Source organism: Equus przewalskii, chromosome 25 (genome assembly GCF_037783145.1).
Source record: "Equus przewalskii isolate Varuska chromosome 25, EquPr2, whole genome shotgun sequence".
NCBI lineage: Eukaryota > Metazoa > Chordata > Mammalia > Perissodactyla > Equidae > Equus > Equus przewalskii.
Window position 1 is genome coordinate 44,184,775 of NC_091855.1, and position 21,273 is coordinate 44,206,047.

Genomic DNA, 21,273 nt, shown 5'->3' on the forward strand with positions numbered 1-21,273 from the left:
GACCCGATGGGAGTTCTAAACGGATGGGGCAGACATGAACGGACCCACGGGGTGGATTTAGGCCTGAACGTGCCTAGCTGTGGCTGGGGAGGGCGGGAGTCCTTGGAGCGCAGCAGGCGGCGGCAGTGACCCTGGAGCCAGGCAACTCCCCTGGGGCCGCCCACGCGGCTCCTCTTGCCCACTGCGCCCACCACCCGCCCTCGGAAGGGCGCCGGCTCCAGGCTGGGCAAGCTGAGCTCGAGGAGGAAGGGGACGTGGGCGGCGGCGCCTCGGCGGTTCCTGCTGTTCCTGCCGTTCCTGTCGCCGAGGAGGGAGGAAGAGGCGCAAGGTCCCCCGCCCGAATCCCCAGCCCAGGCCAGCACCTTGGGTTCTACGTGAGTAACTTCCTCCTTCCTGCAGGAAGACCCCATTAAGGGAAGAATTTGCCCCAGAGTGGAAGAGTGAGTCACCGAGCGCAGGGGACAGAGGGAAGAGCCAGGACAGGAGGCCCTCTGCAGTCATTTGCTCTCCGTTTGTACAAGGACTTGGGGGCCCCAACCTCCCCTCCGCCCCTCCACTTCTGTAAACAGGAAGGGAAGCCACAGTCAATCGTGTGATGAACACTGACGGGGGTGGGGTGGGGGGGGTGGGGGGGGGGGGGACCTCCAACCCTCCCCCAACCCCTGCGTGGGAAGCGGCAGGGGGGAGGGCAGGCCAAGGCCCGCCCTGAAGGGCTGACTGTGCTGGGAGCCCACAAGAAACACGCAGCAAGTAAATAAATAGTTCGGGTTCAAGTGCAGGGGCTGATGCAGTGGGGGTGACTCAGTGGAGATTAATTCCAGGCAGCTCCAGCTGTGGCTATGGGGAGTGCTCACTGAGGAGGGGACAACTGGTTGGGGACCCCAGACTCGACAAGGCCGTTTGCACAGACCTGGACAGAGCAGGGCAGGGGAAGAAAGGACAGGAGGGAGGAACTGGGAAGGGTCTGTGTTCTAGAAAGAGCTCCCAGGGCTGGGGTGGGTGAAGGTGGGGACCAGAGCCAGGCTCACCAAGGAGGCAGGCAGGGGGCCGAGTGGGGGGGGGGGGGGGGGTGGGGGTGGGGTCTGAGGGCCGTGGTGGGGGCTGGGAGTTGGGGCTCCCTCTAGCTGTAAAGGGAAAGCATTGGAGGGTTTTGAAGAGGGACTTTGGGGCTGATGTGCTGTATGACCTGAAAAGACCCCTCTGGCTGCTGTGTGGAGAATCAGGGGCAGACAGGAGTCCAGGAGATCCCTTAGCGGGTGCTGGGGTTCCCTGGAGGAGAGATGATGTCATAGATGAGGGCTGTGATGTGGAAGGAGACAAAGCTGGCTCTGGGGTGGGGTGTGAGGGAAGAGCAAGTCTCTGAACCACTGAAAAGACCCTAACCGAGCCAGAGGGACAGGCTGCTTCCTGGATGGGGAAGGCCTGGGGGGAGGGGAGAGCACCCAGGAGAAATCTGTGGAGTTAAGTTTGAGAGGTCTGCAGAAAGAGGGTGTGGCTCATTAGACTGTCTGAAACTCAAGTGGGTAACAACACTCTGGATGTGAGGCTGACGGCCACCAGGCGCTCTTGCTCACCACGCTGGGAGTGTAATTTTGCACAGCCCCTCTGGAGGACCATTTGGCAATATGCACCTGTGAACTAGCCATCCTCCTTCGAGGGCTGTATCTTAGCGATACTGTAGCATCCATGCAAATGATGCAGGTACCAGGCTCCTCACTTCGATTGTAGAAGGAAGATGTTGGAAACTCCCTGAATGTCCATCAGGAAACACCAGGGGAATGATCACTGTGAGCCCGAACAGTGGGCTCCTGTGCAGCCGTGAAAGATAATGGGAAGTTCTCTCTGCTCTGATGGGGACATTGTCCCAACACATAATGTTAAGGAGAAAAAAGCACAATGCAGAACAGTTTATGGTGTGCTGACTTCAAATAAATAAACGTGGAAAGAGATATACACATTTGTATTTGCCCCTGTGTGCATTAAGGCAGCCTGGAAGAATACACCAGGAACTAATAATAGTGATTGTTTGTGAGTGTACGTGCACAAAGGTGTGTGTGCGGGGGTGGGGAGGGAATGAGAGAGAAGGAGGGAGGGGAAGGCGTTGGGGAGGAGGGAGTTTGGAGGGAGGCAGAGGTTGGGAAAGAGATATTTCACTGTACATTCTGTTTTAATTTTTTATTATTGACCATGTGAATGTTATATGTCAACACTGTATAATCTGACATTTAACTCAGAAATGGCAGCAGGCGTTTCTGGAGAAGAGAGGAGATGAGACTTGCGCATCTCGGGGATGGGATTGTCCTCCGATGTTGAGCGCCCACTTGAAGTGGGTTTGTCAGCAGGCTGAGATTTTCTCCAGCCAAGTTCGGTGCTCAGGTGCCAGCCTGGAGTCCCAGGGTTGAGTTAATGGAGAACGTGGTTTGGTCAGGTGATCACACCAGGAGATGAGCAGAGCTAAGGTGTGAGACGGGCTCACCAGGAGAGGTTATAGCAATGGACCTGGGGTCTCAGCTGCTAGGAGGGTCAAGGGGATGTGAGAGAGTGAGGGGCTGTGAAATAGCACTGGGTCAGAGGACACGGTCTGGGGGCGGTAAAATACTGCTGTACAGTCGCAGGAGTGAGCGCAGGGACAGGAGGCTCCTGTGGCAGATGTTAAAAAACAAAATTCAGCTGAGTAAATTTGGAGATCTAATTGGCCTTATCAAGGGATTCATGAGTTGGACAGCATCTCATCTAGCAGGCACTACTCGGAGGAGTTATACAAAATGGAAGGCTTTTACAGAAGGGAGAGTGGGGCAAGGAAGTCATTAGTTAGCAAAGGGAAAATGAAAGTTCATTGGAGGAAAGTAGGAGTTCAGGGTGATGATGGCTTCTCATTGGCTGAGCTGTGGCCTTTTTGGTTGGCTGTGCTTGTTGCTGGGTAAGAAGAAAACCTTCCTTCCTCCTGCCCAGTAGTGAAGTAGAGACACCTTCCTGTTAGAGATGGAGGTGGTCTTCCTGTTTGGGGTAACTGACCAGAGTGGCAGGGCTGAGAGCTCCCCCTGCAGGCCTTCCCCACTCCGATTTTAGTTGCAGTTCCCTTTATCAATCTTCACACAGAGGAGGACCCTTGCACTTGAGGTGGTGGAAATGCTGCAGTTATTGATGAGGACACAGTGGGGGCGTGACCCTGAGAGAGTGTGGCTGCCATCCTGGAAGCCGAGGGCTCTAGGAACCAAGAGGCAGTATGTGGATGCTGAAGCTTCCAAGAACGCTGACAAAGTGGTGGAGGGGGACAGTGGGCAGGCACTGATGTCCTCTGATAATGCTGGGAAGAGGCCCAGAGGAGAGCAGACAACAGCAACTGTGAAGAAAAGGGAAATGGCATGCCTGTCAGCGTGGGTGGGCACTGATCAGCCTCAGCCCCTGGCTTCTGTCCCTCACCCTAGGACAGTAGACAGTCCTTGGATTAGTGGATGGATCAGGCTTGTGACAGTCCCTGCCGTAGCCTCACCTGGGAAGACTGCATCGAGGATGGCCCCAGGGAGGAGGGAGCCTGTGCCTTGAGTCTCTGAGCCTTCCAGGTGGGCGGTACAGACACTGAACCTGCATCAGGACTGTGGTGAATCAGATGGTCAGTGCTCCTGTATGGACAGTTACTGTCCCTGCAGAAACACTGGGGACCTGGGACTGTCAGAGGTCAGTAAGATGTGGGGATGTCTAGCTAAGAGCTCCAGTAGTGTAGCTGCTCCTGTTGGGTGGAGGGAGTGTTGGCTGAGGGCTTGGGGCTGGCCCTGGAGGCTGACCCACAGCCTCTCTCATGCAGGTGGCCCTGGTGTGTGTGCAGATGAGTGTGAACCGTGGGAGTTGTCAGGGTCAAGGAGGATGGCTACAAAAGCTAAGGCCTCATATCTTCCAGAAGGCTAGCCTGAGCTTGTTCACACAGCGGGGAAGGTTCTGGCAGCAAGAGAGGGCAAGCCTGGAGCACAAACATTTTTCTAACTTCTGCTTTAGTCACATTTGCTAATGTCCCAGTGGTCAAAGGCAATCACATGAGCAAGCCCAGATTCGAGGGCTGGAGAAATAGGCTCCCTTTCAATGGGGGGAGATGGAGTATATTGTCGCCCCCCCACACACACACACACAATCTGCCCTCTGACTACACTCATGAAAAATATATTCACCCCCATTCTAAGATCTCCCGAAGTCTCACGCAGTTATGGATCAGGCTGGCCATTCGTGATCTCGTGATCTTCCACGGGGCTGAATGTGGATGAGCTCCTCAAGTGCAGCTCTTGGGGGCAGCAACTGATCCAGACCCCGTGAACTAAAAAGACAAGTCACATGCCTGACACGCTCCACGGAGAGTAGGGGGACAGGGACAGGATGACCGCAGTTAGCAATGCCGTTCAAAGGACAGGGATGGGCGGCAACTCAGAAGGCCAGCCGCTGCATGCCCCTGACCCCCTATTCTGGGAGAGGGCAGTATGTTCCGTGGGGTGGTCTCCAGTCATCCGTCCTCTTGACCCCACATCTCTGCCCTGTGCTCATGGCTCTGCCCTTTCTGAGGGGCCTCCCGTGTTGGTAGCTGGGGAACCTCCTCAGTCTTTGCATCATTCAGGGTCCAGTCAAGAGGTGGGAACCACGCAGGGATTGGAAGAGGGAGCGTTTAAAGAAGGACGGTAGCAGGGGACTGGAGTAACAAGGGATTGGCTACTGAGGGTGAAGAGAACTCTAGAGATAGAGGCTTGGCAGATACTGGGCACAGCCACCACCCTAGGGCTGAGGCCGAACTCCAATGACAGAGCAAATCCCCAGGAATCTCCTCACCCCCGGAGCGGTGCTGAGGTTCGGGCCTCATTGGAGAGCATGCAGCCTTGGTAAAGTTCACTGAAGTGCTCTGCCAGCAGAACTTGCTGCAAGGCCGGTGCCCGGGAGGCCAGGCAGGTGCTGTGCTCAGAACCTGCTGCAAAGCTGCCTAAGGAGGTGGTGGGGGAAGCAGTCCCTGGGGAGGCGTGCGGGGGGCCAGCCAAGAAACACCTGTGAACCAGAAACCCCTTCCTCCTTTCTCCTCCCTGCAGTGCCCTCTACTGACGAAGCTTAGCACTCCACCAGGAGGCTGGGGAGAAAAGTTCCAGAATCCCCAAGCAGGGTAATGAAAGAGGAATTTGGAGCTGAGAGGCAGTAGACTGATGGCCGCCAATCAGCTGCCAGCTGCACCCTTCTACACATATGTAACCCTTGTAAAAATTTCCACTAAACACGACACATCATACTTCCTACAAGGGAAGACGCTCTCCCCCTTCTCCAAAATGAGGAGACACAGTCAAGAATCACTGTGTCCGTCGAAGCTATATGAATTACTCCTCAAATTCAGTCACGGTCCATTAAATGTTCTGTTAGCTAAAGACTGAATCGTAAAGTTAACCTCCAACAGATTGCATATACAATACAAATGTCAAGGAGAGAAAAGAGGAAAATCGTTAACGTATGCAAATAAACACATTAAACAAGCAAAAAGGAAAGCAAAGCTACACAGCCCTTGTGTCTGTAACAGCTTATGAGCTCTGGCTTGAGCTCTGTGGCTTTCTTCTCCCGTTACTCATTCCACTCCGGTCTTTCATTACTCATCCGGATTTTCCCCACCCTCAGCCAGAACCTCAGCTGGTTGGGGATCTTTAAATGACAAAATGACTTGAACTTTCATTCCAGAAGGGTCTGAGTCCTTAATCATGCTGCCTTTTCCATTGCAATTTTCCATTAACTGTTACTGTTGGGCGTGCAAGTAGTAACAGGAGCTGCAGAGAATCCCCTGCTTTTCGGGAATGATCCTCCTGTCCTTACTGTGCAGCAGCAACACAATTTCCCCCTTAACAATTGGACTCCATCCCTCCAACCAGTAGAGCAATCCCTTTTTAAGGCCTTTTGCTTCAGTGGCATAATGAGCCCCAAATGGCCAGGTGGCAGAATCATCTTTTGATTTCATGAAGCCACTGTGTGTCCTCCAGCTGAAGTATTCTCCCCTCAGGGACTAAGACCCTCAAATCAGCAGAGCTCAAAGTTGGGTGTAAGAGTGAGAGGACCCACTCGACCTCCACCCCTTGGTTCCTGGACCCGTGTATTTTGGCTGTGGCCACGTAGTGGTCTCTGGTTCAAAGCATGTGTGGAATCCTGGGAGACAGAGACTCATCCTTCCTGGATGTTGTGTCCCAACTGGCACTATACCCGAGCCTTCAGTAAGTCACTCAGCCTTTCAGTCAGGCTGGCCACGTCGTGATAGGGAATGTGTAAGACCACTGAATTCCCTGACCATGAGCCCAGCTGCTGCATTTCCTTGGAACGGAAATGAATTCCTTGGTCAGAAGCTATGCTGTGTGGAACACCATGGTGGTAGATAAGTCATTCCATGAGTCTGTGACTTACGGTGCTGGCAGAAGCATTATGAGCAAGGAAGCCAAATCCATATCCAGAATATATCTTTTCCAGGGAGGATGAATCACTGGCCCCTCCACGATGGAAAAGGTCCAGCGTGATCAACCTGCCACCAGGCGGCTGGCTGCTCTCCCCGGGGGGCGGTGTCATCAGGAGCTAAGGGCTGAGCTCTGCCGTTGTCAGATAAGGCACTCGGCAGTAGCCAGGGCAGCCTGGTGAGAGGGAGTCCGTGTTGTTGAGCCTATGCATAGTCTCCATCCCTGTCAGCATAACTGCTTCATTCGTGGGACTATTGAGAAAGCACTGGGGTGGCTGGGGACCAGAGGCTGTTCTGGGTTGAATTGTGTCCCTCCAAATGTATATAGAAATCTTACTGCCCAGTACTGCACAATGTGACCTTATGGGAGATAGGATCTTTACAGAGGTCATCAAGTTAAAATGAGGTCGTTAGTGTGGGTCCTAGTCCAATATGACTGCCGTCCTTATAGAAAGGGGAAATCTGGGGACACACGCACAGGGAGAATGCCATGTGGAGATGAAAGTAGAGACTAGGGTGATGCTTCTAAAGCCGAAACATACCAAAGATTGCCTGAAAACCACCGGAGGTTCAATGAGAAGCACGGAACAGATTCCTCCTCACAGACCTCAGAAGGAAGCAACCTCGCCAACAACTTGATCTTGGACTTCTAGCTTCCAGAGCTGTGAGACTTACATTTCTGCTGTTCAAGCCACGCAGTTTGTGGCACTTTGTTACAGATGCCCTAGCAAACTAGTAGAGGTGGACAGACATCTCTGCAGAGCTTTAGTCTTCCACCTGATTATAGAGAGTCTCTTCTGAGGCGGATGCCCCTTGGTGGGCCTTCATACAGCACACAAGTATCTTTATAGTCTGTACCAATTCTGAGAGGTCCATCTACACACTTCTTCCCCAGATTTTCTTGTCACCAAACTCCCAATTCTGTTTTTCCCAAGATCCTGCCCATCCAGCCAAACTGTTAGCAACTGGCTCTAAATTAGCAGAGATCTGAACCTCTGGCCATCTCTCACTCTAGACATAGGGGACAACCAAATGTATTGCTCAGCGTTCTGCCACCTAGGGGGATGTTCCCGCACCGCTGTCCTCCGGGTCACCTCTGAGTGCGGCTGTAGCGCTGCAGCTGCTCACGTTCAGGTGGGACTAGCATATTCTGTAGACCGTCTGTCAACCAGGCTTGAGTTTTTCGTGCTCAACAGCCCAAGAGGCCATAGGCATGGACTGAGGGAAGGGAGGCAATGCAACAAGAGTTGGTGTTGAGGAGTCTGAGCCACCTTCTGTGCACATTACGTGTGCCTCCTGGACCCGCCCAAGTTCAGTCTCTCACATGCTGTTTCCATATGATGACAGAATGCTGCTGCCATACCAAACCTATGGCTCGGTGAGTCTGACACTTGGCTCATGCCGGGAAACTCAGGCTGAATGGTCACTGGGTGCCCCATAATTGGACATTCAGTCTGCACCAGATCCAAAATGAAAGCCAGAAGCCGTTTCTCAGAAGGAAAATAGTCATCTGCAGAATAGAGCATAGAATTGCTCCAAAATTCTAGAGATTTGGCTGTGATTTCCATATTTCCTATGTCATGGATGTTTTGAGCACCACTGGATGTGGTGGCCTAGGTGGTGGAGTGGCCTGAACCTGCAGAGCCTTCTCTTGCTCTGGTCCCCTCTTGAATCTGGCACCTTATGGGAGACTCTGTCGATGAGTCACAGTAGCACACGTTGCTTCCAAAATCCCAGAAGGCCTACCAAGCTCTTGCCTCTTTTTTCATGATAGGTGGTGAGAGGTGTGACAATTTGCTTTTCATCTTAGAGGGGATATTTTAAAATTCTCCAGACCAGATAACTCCCAGAAACTTACAAACCACAGGCCTCTTAATTTGGGGGAGGAGGATGTAGCTTATCGCCCACCCTCTAATTCACACACATCTTATTAAGGCATCTAAAGTACTTGCTATTTCCTGTTTCTCAGATCCAATCAGCATAATGTCACCAGTGTGGTGGACCAGTGTGATGCTTTTTGGAATGTTAAGATAAAAAATGATCAATTCATAGAGCTGGAAAGTAGAATGTACTTGATGCCTGTATAATGCTGTGTAACACTGAACCGTATACTTCAGATTGGTTAAAATCGAAAGCTTTACGTTATGTATATTTTACCACAATTTTCAAAGAAAAAAGTAAGTTAATCATAGATTAAAATAAAAGATTTTCAAGTTTTTATTTGACCACATTAAAAAAAAAATCATTGTATTAGGACTTTGATGCTAATAGAATAGTAAAAAGCTTAAGCAGCATTGGCATCCCCTGGAAGATTTTTAGAAATGCAGAATGCCTGCCTCAGACCTACTGGATCAGAATCTATAACTGAACAATCCCTGGTGACTCCTATGCAAATTAAATCTTTTTCACAGCTTTTTTTGAAACACAAGTTACAAAGAGTAAAAAAAGTTAATAGAGATCTCTGTGGACTATATTGTGGCTGAAAGCAGAATTTACACAGTTCTGAGGCAACATTATGACTGTATGCTGTTGGCCCTGCCAGGCAAAAGCAAACTGTTTTTGGTGGTCCTTGAAAATTAATATAGAGGGGGCAGAAGAAAGAATCCGAAAAGCAAAAGGAAGGAAATAATAAAGATTGGAGCAGAAATAAATGAAATATGGAATAGAAAAACAATAAAGAAAATCAATGAAACCAAAAGTTGGTTCTTCAAAAAGATCAACAAAATTGACCAAGTTTTAGCTGGATGGACTATGAAAAAGAGACAAGATTCATGGGGCTGGCCCCGTGGCCGAGTGGTTAAGTTCGCGCGCTCCGCTCCAGGCGGCCCAGTGTTTCGTTGGTTCGAATCCTGGGTGCGGACACGGTGCTGCTCATCAGGCCACGCTGAGGCGGCACCCCACATGCCACAACTAGAAGGACCCACAACGAAGAATATACAACTATGTACTGGGGGGCTTTGGGGAGAAAAAGGAAAAAAATAAAATCTTTAAAAAAAAAAAAAAGAAAAAAGAGACAAGATTCAAATCACTAATATCAGAAATGATAATGGAGACATTGCCATCAATTCTACAGAAATAAAAAGGGTTATAAGAAAGTAGTATGAACAACTGTATGTCCAAAAATTGGACAATCTAGATGAAATGGACAAATTCCTAAAAATGCAAAACCTACCAAGACTAAATCATGAAGAAATAGGAAATCGAATAGAACTGTAATGAATAAGGAGATTGAATCGGTAATCAAAAATCTCCCAACAAAGAAAAGCCTTGGACCTGCTGGCTTCACTGGGGAATCCTACCAAATATTTAAAGGAGAACTAACACCCATTCTTCTCAAGCTTTTCCAAAAACTTGAAGAGGAGGAAACCCTTCCTAACTCATTCTATGAGGCCAATATAGCCCTGATACCAAAGCCAGACAAATATACTATAAGAAAAGAAAACTACGGACCAATATCCCTTGTGAACATTGATGCAAAAACCCTCAACAAAATACCAAAAAAATGAATTCAGTAGCATATTAGAAGAATTATACACCATGACCAAGTGGGATTTATTCTTGAAATGCAGGGATAGTTCAACATACAAAAATCAATGTAATATGTCACATCAAGAAAATTAAGGAAAAAACCACATGACCATCCCAAGTGATGCAGAAAAAGCATTGGACAAAATTCATCACCTTTTCATGATAAAACACTCAACATAATAGGAATAGAAGAAAACTACTTCAACATAATAAAAGCCATATATGAAAAACCTACAGCAAACATTACACTCGATGGTGAAGACCGAAAGCTTTTCCTCTGAGATCAGGAACAAGGGAAGGATGCCCACTCTCACCACTTCTTTTTAACATGGCACTGGAAGTTCCAGCCAGAGCAATTAGGCAAGAAAAAGAAATTAAAGGCATCCAGATTGGAAAGGAAGAAGTAAAATTATCTCTGTTTGCTGATGATATGATCTTATATGAAGAAAACCCTAAAGACACCACAAAAAAGCCTTAGAACTAATAAATGAATTTAGCAAAATAGAGGAGTACAAAGTCAATACACAAAAATCAGTTGCGTTTCTATACACAAACAGTGAGAAATCAGAAAAGGAAATTACAGAAACAAAACCATTTACAATAGCACCAAAAAGAATAAAATACTTAAGAATTAACCAAGGAGGTGAAAGATATATACAATGTAAGCTACAAAACATTGCTGAAAGAATTACAGAAGATATAAAAAATGAAAACACATTCATGTTCATGGATTGGAAGGCTTAATATTGTTAAAACGTCAATACCACACAAAGCAATCTACAGATTTGATGCAATTGCTATCAAAATCCCAATGACATTATTTACAGAAATAGAAAAACCCATTCTAAAGTTCAATCAATGTAAAACATGTAATCGCGAGGGCCTCCAAATAGCCAAAAAAATCTTGAAAAAGAAGAAAACTGGAGGGCTTATGCTTACTAATTTCAAAACTTAATACATAACTATAGTAATCAAAACAGTGCAGTTTTGGTATAAAGATAGACATAGACCAATGGAATAGAATGGAGAGTCCAGACATTTGACTTATATAGTCAATATATTTGTCAATAAGTCGATATATTGACTTATATACTCAATATATACTTATATAATCAAATGATTTTTGACAAGGGTGCCAAAACCATTAATGGGGAAAGGACAGTCTTTTCAACAAGTGGTGCTGGGAAAATTGGATATCCACATGCAAAAGAATGAAATTGTACTCTCACTTAACACCATATGCAAAAATTAACCCAAAATGGATCAAAGACCTACATGATAAACCTAAAACTCTAAAACTCTTAGAAGAAAATGTAGATCAAAAGATTCACAACATTGGATTTGGCAATGATTTCTTGGATGTGACACCAGAGGCACAAGTAGCAAAATAAAAAATAGAAAATTAAAATTTTTTTGTGCATCAAAGTACACTACTCACAGAGTAAAAATGCAACCCACAGAATGGGAGGAAATATTTGCAAACCATACATCTGATAAGGGATTAATATCCAGAATATGAAGAGAACTTCTAAACGTCAACAATAAAAAAAAACTACTTGATTAAAAAATAGACAAAGGATTTGAATAGACATTTCTCCAAAGAAGACATATGAATGGCCAGTGGGCACATGAAAAGATGCAAAATATCGCTAATCATTAGGGAAATGCAAATTAAAACTACCATGAGATACCACCTCACACTCATTAGAATGGCTACTACCCCCCCCCCCAAAAAAAACTACAAGTGTCGGTGAGAATGTGGAGAAGCTGGAAGCCTTGCACACCGTTGGCAGGAATGTAAAGTGGTGCAGCTGCTGTGGAAAATGACATGGTGGTTCCTTAAAATATTAAAAATAGAACTACTATATGATCCATCAATTCCACTTCTGGGTATATACCCAAAAGAACTGAAAGGAGGGTCTCAAAGAGATATTTGTACACCCATGTTCATCGCATCAGTATTTACAATAGCTAAAATGTAAAAGAAACCCAAGTGTCCACCGATGAATGAATAGATAAACAAAATGTGGTATATCCATACAATGGAATTAAAATTGAATTAAATGGAATTCTACTTAATTAAAATGGAATTAATTATTTAGTCTTAAAAAGGGAGGACAGGGGCTGGCCCCGTGGCCGAGTGGTTAAGTTCGCGCGCCGCGCTGCAGGCGGCCCAGTGTTTCGTTAGTTCGAATCCTGGGTGCGGACGTGGCACTGCTCATCAGACCACGCTGAGGCAGCGTCCCACATACCACAACTAGAAGAACCCACAACTAAGAATATACAACTATGTACCGGGGGCTTTGGGGAGAAAAAGGAAAAAATAAAATCTTAAAAAAAAAAAAAAAAAAAAGGGAGGACAGTCTGCAAAATGCTGCAACATCGATGAATCTTGAGGACATCCTACTAAGTGAGATAAGCCTGCCATAAAAAGACAAACACTGTGCGATTGCACTTAGATGGAGTACTTAGAGCAGTCAAAATCGTAAAGACAGAAAGTGTAATGGTGGTTGGCAGGGGCTGAGGGGAGGGAGGGGGGCAGTCACTGTTTAATAGCTATAGAGTTTCAGTTTTATAAGATGAAAAGAGTTACGGGAATGAATGGTGGTGATACTTGCACAACAATGCCAGTGGATTTGACATCACTGAACTGCCACTTAAAAATTGTTAAGATGGGAAATTTTATGTTATATGTATCTTACCACACACACAAAAATATACACATACCTTGTATAATGCACGTATAACGTGTAGAAACTGTTGGCATACGATCGCATTTTTGTTGGGCGTTCCATAAATGACCTACGTAGGCACAACCTGAGATTGGCAAGCAGGTGAAGATCAAAATATGGTTGTCATGACTCAAAAAGCTGATTCGGAGAATGTGGCTTTCACCTGCAGGCCATGGGCAGTCCAGCACTGACGTGGACGTGCCCTGGATGTGAGCAGCTTCCCTAAGACAGATTCCTTCCTTCGAGACAGATGGAGATGAGAGGAACAAATTTAACAAAAGTAAAGCAGAGGGAAGAGGGTTAGTACAGTGCCGATTGCTAGCCAGGTGAGTGCCTCCTGCCCCTGAGGGGAGCAGTGGGGGAGGGTAAGAGAGGCAAGGTCACGGTCGTGGCTTTTATAATGGTCCCCAAATAGGGAAGAGGCACGCACGCCACCCTCTGCTCTGCACACACACTTCCCCTTTTACCTCATGTGTGGGAGTGGTGTCCCCATCACAGCAGAGAGAACTTCCCATTGTCTCTCACGGCTGCACAGGAGCCCACTGTTCGGGCTCACAGTGATCATTCCCCTGGTGTTTCCTGATGGACATTCAGGGAGTTTCCAACATCTTCCTTCTACAATCGAAGTGAGGGGACTGGTACCTGTGTCATTTTGCATAGATGCTACAGTATCGATAAGACACATTCCTCGAAGGGGGAGGGCTGGTTCACAGGTGCATATTGCCAAATGGCCCTCCAAGGGGCTGTGCAAAATTACACTCCCAGAGCGGTGAGTGAGAGCGCCTGGGGGCCGTCAGCCTTGCCATTAGAAAATGTCAACTGAACGAGCTAAGAGAGCAGATCCTCTGTGCCTGGGGCTGGGTGCGCACGGAGGGCTGGGAGGGATGGATAGCAAAGGGGCATGAGGACTTTTGGTGACGAAGGGTATGTTCATTATCTTTATAATTGTGATAGTTTCATGAGTATATACACACGAAAATTTATCAAACTGGTTACTTTAAATAACTTTAAATATGTGTAGTCTACTGCATGTCAATTACATCTCAATAAAGCCTTTTTTTCAGACACAAAGATACGATACTTTTTTTTTTTGTCCCAACAGATTGTCAAAAATTAAACAAGATAATTGCCTTCAGTTCCAGCAAAATTGTGAGGGAACTGGCTCCCTATCAGCGGAAGGATGAATTGGCATAGATCTTTTTGGAATTAATTGTTGCAGTATCCATTAAGAAGTGGTTTTATTCTTTGGAGAAGAAATATTATACGTGCTCCTTATTCAGCTGTTATTAATTAAGATCCTATTAATTTATTTCACTTCTTGTCTTGGTAAAATTGAGGTCCACAGTTCCGTTTTTTACTTCTCAAGCCAACTAATGAATTTCCAGAGTCTGGCCTTAAAAATGAAAGTCTACATAGTTAATAAAAGGAACCTAGAAAGAGTTTAAGATGTTTCCTTTCCCCTGAAATCACGGAGGGAAAGATATCGTTCTGAATTATAAAACTGATTGAAGAATTTGATTTGATAAGGTGTTGAATTAAGACCATTTACAAGAGCGTAAATCTTGTTTTCCTGTACAAAACTGGGGTTTGTCTGAGTATTCATAACTGCTGCCAACTTGCTCATTTCTCAGTTACAATGAATCTGTTATTTAAGCAGAAGGGTCTTACAATGTTTCTAAAACTTGAGAATTTGTTGCCATGGCTTTTGAGAACAATTTCAAACACCTCTGCTTGCTTGTCTTACTTGATAACTGTCGCCTGCATAGTTGTGTGTAATCACATTTCTGAATTCCTAAACAGTGCAAGTACCTGGGAAATTTCTTAAACAAAGAGAAGACAGTTTGCATCTCTGCTAGATTTCTTATCTTAATAAAGAAATTGAGAGTCTTGTCTCACCCTAAAAAAGATCTTTGGAGAAACAATTTTACTTCTAGGGAATGTATGTATCGGAAACAAATGGACAAATGTCATTATATATACAAGGATTCTCATTGTAGGGAAAACTAGAAAATCCCAAAATACCAAGCAGAGGGAAAGAGACAAACAATTACACTACACATGACAGTGTGGCCATTCAAAAAATGAGCCAGGTGCATTTTCACGGACTGGCAAAATGCCCATGACATGACATTAAGTGAAAAATGCAAATTTACAGAACAATATCTAGGGCAGGACTGCTAGGTAAATACAGCTGTGTTCGCATGCCTGGGGTGGGGGTGGGGGGGATGAGAGATGAATAGGCTGAGGGGGAAGCAGGGAAGCTCCAGTTTGTACTTCACATAATCCTTTAACGTCTTTGGGATGGTGGGTGGCTCTTCTTTGCTCAGATTTTTGGGGAACCCCCCCCCCAGTATTCTGTACAAACAGCGTTGGGAAAGCATTTGTTTAAGACCTACTCATGTCTGTAGTGCATGAGCCTATTGGGATTATGAGTAATTTGAAATTTCTTATTTTGATATTTTATTTAGTTTGGACATCTTCTACAATGAGGTGCTTTTGAAACTAGAAAATAATTTTAAAAAATAAAAGTCGATATAATAGAGGAAAGGACGCCTAGGATTTTACTTAAAAATGAGACTCGTCACGTTGGCACATCTGTGATGAGGCCAGAAGGCGGACGGGCCCCTGAGGGTGGGGCTGGGACTTCTCCCGAAGGGATGGCCAATCCTTCTGCCAGTTACTCCTTGAGGAGCCGGTCCGGGCTGGCGCTGAGGGCCTGGGAGGCGAGGCCTAGGCTCGGGGAGGAGGCGGCGGCGGCGGCCCGCTCGGTTCCTGAAGGGCCAGGGCCGACCTAGAGCTTTGGCCAGGCCCCAGGCCTGCAAATCCCAGAGCCCAGCCAGGTAGGGTGCGAGGGGCGCGGTTATGGCCCCCCAGGACAGGCAGGAACGTCTCCTGGCCCTCACTGCCTGGTCTCGGCCCTGCAGTGGGGGTTAAGAGCCGCTTGTCTTAGTCTGGGGCAGAGCCGCCCGCCTGAAGGAGGAGCCCATGCTGGGGGCCACCAAGTACCCTGGCAGGTTTGCTCAGGAAGCTGTCGTTGGGGTCACGGGGTCTGAAAGGGGAGCAGGGTCGGGCTTGGTCAGCAGAGGGGCTCCTGGACCCGGAGGGCGGCCGTTTCTCAGGGCCGGGCCGAGTCTGGAACTTGGAGGAGGGGAATAGTCTCCCAGGACCGGCCCTGTCAGCCCTCCTGCACCCTCCTGCTGCCCTGACCTTCTCCCCGCTCCGTGACATAGACCCGGCCCTACTGTGTGCAGGAGCGCTTGGGGCCTTCCCCAAACCCGCCAGGGGCGCACCTCAGCTCCGAAGCCCGAACCCCGCACGGGGGCAGGGGCAGCCGCGGCAGATCCCTGCCCCCCAGGTCTCTCCCCTGAGAGCAGTGACTGCCGCGGTCCCTACAGCTTTGTGTACAGCTGGAATCTGGAAGAGCAGCAGAGGAAGGGGAACTCTTCTCATTTTCCAAAACGATCCAACGATTGTTCCAGAATCGTTTTTCGAGCGCTGAGCTGCCTTGCGAACTTCTAGATCGGCTTAAAGACGACACAATGTTGGGATTGCCCAGGAAATGGGAGCTGGGGCGAAGGAGAAACGCCAGGTGGGCTGAGGGAAGCGTGCGGAAGAAGGGGCGGCGAGGCGGGGGCCGGCCCCTCCCCTTGCCCTGGGGGATGGGGGGGTGTCTGTGTCGGGGCGAGCCGAGCTGGGGTCAGCGGGCAGAGCACAGGAAACAGGCCGGGTCACCCACAGCGACGCCCCGGAGAGTGGGCGCGGGGCTGGGAGCGGGCCGGGCCTGCCTTCAGTCGTTACTCCCGTGTGAAATCCCTCCCCCACGAGGCTTCGGAAAGGATGGGGTGATCGCCCCGCCGCTGGCCAGCGCCAACGCGCTGTAAATCCCTGGCTGACGTTACTCGTTCTGGATGCTGCCCTGATGACGCCGCCCTGTTCGCATTACTCATCCCTCAGATCCCTGGCCCTGGGGACCAGGGCACCAGATCCAGACCTCCCAGCCTATCCTGTGTGCTCTGGGGCTGCCCGGCAGATGGCAGTTTCCTCCAAAGGTCAGCAATCCCAGCGACGTCCCACGAGAGGTGGGCAGCTCCAGGGAAGGGCGCGGCCACCACAAGGAGGGCCTCAGTCGGACAGCGGCTCCAGAGATGGCCCAGGACTGTGGGGCTCTCAGCCTCACGGAACGAGTGCCCCTGGATGCTGGGGGGCGGTGGAAATCGTGGCTGCTAAGACAGCTGGCCGCGGTGGGGGTTAGGGGGGAGAGGGAGAATGCCGGGGGAGGGGGCGGGGGGGGCGGCTGCCAGGAACCCCTGCCGCAGGGGAGTCTTCAGAGAGCAGGGTCCCGTGGGAGAGAGGACACAGGCCATCTAGGCTTTGCAGGAGGCTGTCCAGGGGGAGGTTGCAGACCCTGGCCTGGGCACTTTGATCTGGAAGCTCCAGCAGACACGCAGCTTCTCTTCCACCGAGCTGGTTCTGTCCCCTACTGGTGGCAGTTAGGAATGCACCGCTCCCGGGCATGTCCCTTCCTGTGCTTCACCCACCGCCTTCCTTACTCCTGGTGGAGTCAGCGATTTATGACCGGGTTCTCACAACAGAGGAGAGGCCACTCAGCAACTGCCAATGACATCGAAAATCAGTCCAAGGAAAAGCATGGAATAGACCGTCACACTTATTGCTAAGGTGCCAGCTCAAACAGTTTTGGAATCTAAACTCACACTTTTTTACATGAACATATAACTTTTTTAAAAAAAAAGATTTTATTTTTTCCTTTTTCTCCCCAAATCCCCCCAGTACATAGTTGTATATTCTTCATTGTGGGTCCTTCTAGTTGTGGCATGTGGGACGCTGCCTCAGCATGGTTTGATGAGCAGTGCCATGTCCGCGCCCAGGATTCGAACTAATGAAACACTGGGCCACCTGCAGCAGAGTGCACGAACTTAACCACTCTGCCAGGGGCCAGCCCCCCATATAACTTTTTTTTTTAAACATAAGTTTAAAGTGTTTATAAAGAAGTAATTTCTGGCATATTGCCAACATTGATGTTTTAAAATAAAATGGTCATGTCACGCTTCTAAATGTATCTAATTGAATCTAAATACCACAGTGATTTAAACAAAGTTATTGAGATATAACTTATGTTCAGTGGAGTGCACAGGTCTTGAATGTAATGTTTAGATCTGTATAACTGGTCAAAGCAGATCAAGACAGGGACATTTCCCTGACCCCAATATTCCTTTGTGTCACCACCCAGGCAATAGACCCCCTAAGAGTGACTTTCTTGTGACTTCTGTTACCATAGGTTAAGTTTGCCTGTTTTTGACTTCATTTAATAGAAACATACATAGTGTTCTCCTTTATGTCAGACTTCTTTCACCTAACACTATCAGATGTATCCCTTTTGTTGCATGTATCTGTAGTTTATTTTTTTCATTGTTGCAAATGATTCCACCATATGACTACACCACAATTTTTACTATGATTTATTTACGCATTCCAGTGATGGACATTTGGTTGTTCCAGTTTGGAGTAATTATGAAAAAAGCTCCTATGAATGTACCCACACATGTTTTGTGGGACATAAGCCCTCATTTTGTTGGACACACACACTCACACCCAGGAGTAAAATTGCTAGGTCCTAGATATACATATGTTTAGCTTTATTAGGTACTGCCGAGTATTTTTCCCAAATGGTTGTGCCCTCGTGTTTGGCTCTCCACCATGATCCATTTAAAATACACCTGATTGCTCTTGTTTTTCTTTCTACATCTCCTGGACTCGGGCTAACAGAAGTTATATGGACAAAATTAATCAGGAAGGCTACCAAAGACATAAGCAACATAATCAGTAAGGTAAATTACCTTATATATATAAAAAGTTTGCAACCAAGTACAAGAGTATACTTACTTTTTTGAATGTGCATTGAACATTCATGACTATGCATCAGTCATACCTTAGCTCACAAGGTCACAAAGAAAGCCTCAAGAAGACCCATAAAGTAGAAATAACATGAACACCTTTCTCTCATCACAATGCAGTAAAACTAGAAATTGATTTTTTAAAATGTCTTTCCAGGGGCCGGCCCAGTGGCTCAGGGGTTAAGTTCCCACGTTCCACTTCTGGCAGCCTGGGGTTCGCCGGTTCGGATCCTGGGTATGGACATGGCACCGCTTGGCAAAAGCCATGCTGTGGTAGGTGTCCCACATATAAAATAGAGGAAGATGGGCACGGATGTTAGCTCAGGGCCAGTCTTCCTCAGAAAAAACAGGAGGATTGGCAGTAGTTAGCTCAGGGCTAATCTTCCTCAAAAAAAAAAAAAAAAGTCTTTCCATTTGGAAATTTAAAAAGACCTCTTTATTACATAATTAGGAAGAATATAACTAAAATTGAAGAAATTCTAAAAATTAATGATAATGGAAACACTATGTACCAGAATCTATTGGAAACAATTACAGAAAGAAAAGATCACAGCTTTAAATACTTTTATCCAATAAAAATTTCAAAATGAAAATAGGTAAATGAAGTATGGCTTAGTCTGGGTTTCCTAGAAAACAGCCTGAGCAAAGGTGCTTGTATTGATGCTTTTCAGGGGAGACGCAAACCCTGGGAGGGTGAGGCATAGGAAGGAAGAGAAGGGGAGATGGGGCACAGTGTGAAGAGGTTCATTGACGTGCTGGCTACCATTGCACAAGGAGTCACAAAAGGACAAGCACATTGCTTGCAGGTGTATTTGCTTGGCTCGTGGGACTTGTTTGGATGGACTGGAAGGAGAAATTTTCCTCTGCATTTTGTTGGAATGAGGAAGGGGAGGGAATTATCTGCCTAGATCCTGCCCATCTTTGGTTTTCCATTGACAAGCTTGCCCTACAAGGAGGTAACTTTCCCATGCTTCTAAGTCGCTTCATCTGGTCCGTCAGTGGCGAGTCGGTGCAGATCCCACAGCTTGGGGTGCATGATGTTTGTGTCCACTACAGTCCTCCCTCGCTCCACTGGGCCTATTGGTCTCCTCCTACTCTGCCTAGCTTCCACGCTATATTATGGGGCCTCCTCTTTTCTTTTTTTCTTTGTTAATGAGAACAAGCTAGTGTCATTCCAACCAATCACAGATTCCCTTTCAAGGTGGTGGCCAGTGATCTTCTCTTGGAAGTCTCAAGATGAGATGTCCCAGTGAATCCCCAAGTTCTAGACAACCTCCCCCACCCCCATTGTATAGGAGCAACCCTAGCTCCTCATGGTAATCAGAATCTGTTACCTTTTTGTCCACTGGTCCACTGGCATGAGGAGCTCCGTGACAATTAGTGGAAAACTTACCAGTGATACTCAGTAGCCAAGTGATAATTAGCAAAATTTGTGATGTCCCTGGCTGAAGCATTCTCTCCTGGGGGAGTCCCCCAGGAACTATAACTTGGCAGAGTTTTAGGGACAAAAGCACAATTTCCACAAGTGGGTCACTGGCCCACATCCATCTTTTTTCTTCCAGTTTGCCATCAGGAGCTCCCCATGAGGCCACAGGTGTGGGTGTAGAGAGGTGATGGTGCATCTGTTGATATAATTTGTTCATGTCTTCTGGACTGGCTTGAGCCTGCTTCTGAAAGTGCCCCCTCCAATACATGACAGATTGCTCCTGTGCATGCCTGCCCTCTGCCTCTGTTATGACTCACTGGGTCAGATGACAGCTCAGGATGGGGAACTCTGGTTGCATAGTCACTTGTGTCCATGATCCTCTGCTGGATGTCAGCTAGAGCCTAATAGCTTGCCAGGAGCTGTTTCACAAGTACTGGTAAGGGTGCAGACCTGCCCCATACTCTAGAGGGCTTTGCTGCAACTCTCTTATCCGGGCTCCCCAGAGAATCCAAATAGTATTCAATTCTACTCCAGATACTTCTGTTTCCATTAGATCTGCTGGATCTTGTGGCTCAAGATGCATCCTGAACCTACTGTAAAGCCCTCTCTTGTTCTGGGCCCTATTCAAAACTGGAAGTCTCTGGATCACTCAATAAATGGATGAGTATTTGTTACCTCCAAAATACAAAGAGCCCCCTTACACAGCTGTACCTCTTATCTAAGTACATAGCTCTCCCTCTTTTTCAGTGGTAGGAGATGCAAAAAGCATCAACTTGTACTTCACATTAGAGGAGATGTTTCAGCCCGCCCAGACCATTGGACCTCTGAAAACCTCACTGATGTAACGCTCCACTAAATATTCTATGGGGTTTAATTTCCCATCATCTGGTACATCTGAGACCTACTAGCGTATCCAAAGTACTTCCCACTTCCTGTTTAACAGGTCCAATTAGTATGATGTCATCAATATAGTGGACAAGCATGATGTCATACAAAATATCAAGATGATCGAATCTCTGCAGACTATACTGAAGCAGAGAGCAGTAGAGTTCACATGGCACTGAGGCCCTTGAGACACCGTCAGTATGAGGTGCGTCTGAGCTTACATGGAACTGTCCATTATATTTGTGGCCAAAGACAGAGTGGGCTGATGGTATGTGACGGGGCATTAGAGGTGTTAGCTACAGGCAGCCTCTTGTGTCACTCAGATCCTCTCATGCCACACTT